Consider the following 3,614-nt stretch of genomic DNA (forward strand, 5'->3'; position numbering starts at 1 on the left):
TGAATTTAGATCACAGAATCAATATCTAGGGATTAACTATGGATCACTGAATTCTTCGTTATTGATCCACCAAAATACCGTCCTTTTACTATGCAGCACACAATTACTTGTTATTTTTACAAATTCACACAATAAGAATCAAGAAACTGTGTACTGATTAAAATGCATTGCTGAATAAATAACAGGAGGAATTAAAGTCATCTCAAAAATGAGAGCATGTTGTTACAAAATTCATAGACTTCGTGCTCTGAACTGAAGACATGAAATACGTGCCTGCTTCCTTGTCATCTCATTTCAGTCTTCGGGGGGTTTTGATACTAACTGATCCTCTACACCTTCTCCTAACATAGAAATATCTTTTAAAATGAAAATTAGTCAAATGCACACTATGAAAAGTGTTCACTGTGTATTTCTACTTTGTAAAGACAACTGGCTCGACTCTGTTTTCTGCCAAAAACTACATTGTATTTGTGCATTCCAACCTCTTATTTTACCAGTTACTAACTGCATTACATAAAAAGAACACTGCCACTCAATTCATACAGTTAATAAATTGTATCATGCTAGAACATTTTTTCTCTCTGTTTTTGTACCTTACTCTCAAAACATAGTAAACGGGCTAAGAAGGTGATTTTTTGACAACAGCATTAACTTAAACAAACCTGTTCTCCATAAACAAGCTGCATCTCCACAGACTGTGCAGCTTTTCATCGCCAAAGAAAGTTTTAGTCTTGCATTCAGGCTGGAAAGGCCCTGGCTGAAAAACCCAAGGCACAGTTGAATTAAATCCACTGAAAAGCTTTCAAATAGTGGAGGCTTCATTAATTAGCTTCACTTTGAGAAAAATATGATAAAAGCCATTCATCTAAAAATCTACCACAGTTAGAGGAATAACCAGTGCCTTATAAAGATATATACAACTGGTTTTGAACAGGGACCTCTCAAAAAGCCTAGATCACTTGTTACCTATATTATTTTCCCTTAAATAACAATTATTGCTCTTTTAATCTGCACAGGAATCCCACAGAGATACTGTCGATGAGAGAGCATGTTTTAATCCTCATTTTTGCATCAGTCAGATCAGTGGAAGTCAAGACCGTGCCACAGTTATGATTACTAGAATAGCCTCAACCAGAAATAGAGAAGACATTTTAGGTCTATTTTATATTTGTTTGGTTTCATATGCACAAGTAGAAATCTTTGATACATAACAAATTTCAGACAAAATTGCATTGAGACTCATTAGCTATGAAGCCCATACAAACAAAACCATATTTACGAGAAGAACCTAATGTAAAAAGCAAAACAGCAAATGAATGTTTAGCTCATGAATATTCTTAGCACAGTCATATATAATTTTTAGGTTTCTAAGTAGATGCAGTGACACAACAGACAGTGCACACACACAAAGAAACTCCCCCCCAAAAAACCAAACCCCAACAAAAACAATCCCCAAAACCAAAACCCTCAGAGTCCAAGAAGTCAGAACAATTTTTGGATAGTGGAATTGTGGTTTGTTAGAATAGAAAGGATTAGGATGGTTCCAAGTGTGCAAAATAATAACATCCCTCAACACAGAAATCATATAAAACAGAAAATGAAAGTGCTTTATAGCTAATTTATAAAATGGTAAATTAAATTAGGCAGTTAGGAGAGGGAAATACTCCCACTACCCTGCTAAATTATCCTGCCTTATATCCAGAAATCAGCCTCCAAAGCTTCTCAAATCTCACCTTGTGAGGCACAGTTCCCAAAGGATGCCTATAAATACAGCCCTGCTTGACAAGCTTTCCACTCAAATAAAAAAGAGCTGTTGCATTGCAAGTAAATTTAATTTCTAAAATTTCATTCCCTAGCAAAATCCCTCTATCTTTTAAACTTAAAAAGTAAGACAAAGAAAAAATAAATCATTATGTGGAGGCAGTAAAACATTACGGTTTATAATTTTCCTTTTTCTGACCTTTGAATGTGTGCAGTTCTCTCTGAACTTACTTCAGTGAGCTGTGCAGCGCTTGGCATTTTTCAATTTGAAGCAGTAATGAAGGAGTGTAACTATGACTAATGTGCCATAGTTGCATTGCCCTATTCTGTCATTTCCTCCCATCCTAAATGGTAATATCCACCATGCATTTTAAAAGTACACAGCGAAGCTTTGCAGCATGTTCTCTACACAGGCTGATTTCAACCCTGTTGTAAACAAGCTGCAGGGATATTCACCAAGGAAAGCAGGTTGCGCTGCAGCCTAAGGAAGGCAGCTGCTGCCGACAGAGGAGCAAATGCAGGCACAGCTCAGAGATGGACAATAAGAACTGTTAACTTTACCTATTCTTCTGATGCATTAAGGATATATTACGGAAAAAAAGGAAAAGTAATAAAAAATAAGAAGTGTAACATTTTCCAAGCCTGTTTTTCAGGGAGGTGAAGGGCTGGATCCTCAGCAGAGGGAAAATGCAGAAACTGGGAAACCTGCACCAGTGTATTCTAAAAGAAGATCTTCAGTATCTGAATTGTCCCTGTAATGTAGATTTCTTTACCACAGAAGACGAGTATAGCAAATAATATTTCTGCTGGGTTCCTTTGGGAGGTTTCTCCATATTGGTGCCAGCAGAAATTTTTGGAAAAAAGCTATAAGTGTAATTATATACCATCATGCGAAATGGGCTCTCTTCATGAGAGGCAGGCTAAAGGAAGCGTGAATGCAGTAATATTCAGGTTTCTCTTAGGACAGAAAGAATAGCTCCTAATGAACAACGTTTTTGTCCACAGAGTTGGAAAGAATCAGGACTACTTTGTATGTTACTTCTGTATTTTCAGTGAAATCAATTGAAAGTGTGTCTTACCAAGAAATTCTTAGATTCAAGAGCGTATTAAATATGCTGCATTTCAAAAACAGAAAAGCCGTTTTATAATGATCTGCCATTGAAATGCTTACTTTCCCAGCACTGAACTTAAATACTGTTAAACTGCTGAACAAGAGAATCCAGGATTCTTGTTTATATGATTGCAAAGTTGAATTCTCTTTAAATTATTCACAACATGAAGAAATATGATTAAATAACGTTCTTAACATGCTGCAAATATGTTTTAAGGAAGAATTGACTTCAGAGGAAAAATCTTCACCCTCTCCTCCATCAACAAACAAAACTTTAACAGGCGTCTAGAAATCATGCACTGCTTACTGTAACTGAAACTTTTTCCCTGAAAAAGTTGTGTATAAGATTTGAACTCTGGCTATATCACACTCCTCATGAGAGAAATATGGATAAAAGTTTGCATCTCATTAGAACCGCATCCTTTTCTCCAAGTGTTGGGTCCATTTCTTTTGCCCTAGAGAAAAGAAAAAGAATAAGGTCTTTCCCTTATACTGTAAGTCTTATCTGAATTTTTTTATGTGATCTAACTGCTAAGTGCACGCTCTGGAGAAGCGGTACTGTGCTGGTTTCCTAAGGGGAGGAAGCCCAGGCAATAAACCTGCTCTCTGTTCCTTTCTCTAGGCACCAGCCTCTCTTCCCATCCCCAAAGGTTTTGACCTTGAGCAATGGGGTCTTATAAAGTTTAGCTGGGAGAGGTCTCAACATAAAAATTCATAGATATTTCAAGGAAATCAGCAGGAA

This window comes from Buceros rhinoceros, unplaced genomic scaffold (assembly GCF_000710305.1).
Source record: "Buceros rhinoceros silvestris isolate BGI_N320 unplaced genomic scaffold, ASM71030v1 scaffold13167, whole genome shotgun sequence".
Taxonomy (NCBI): domain Eukaryota; kingdom Metazoa; phylum Chordata; class Aves; order Bucerotiformes; family Bucerotidae; genus Buceros; species Buceros rhinoceros.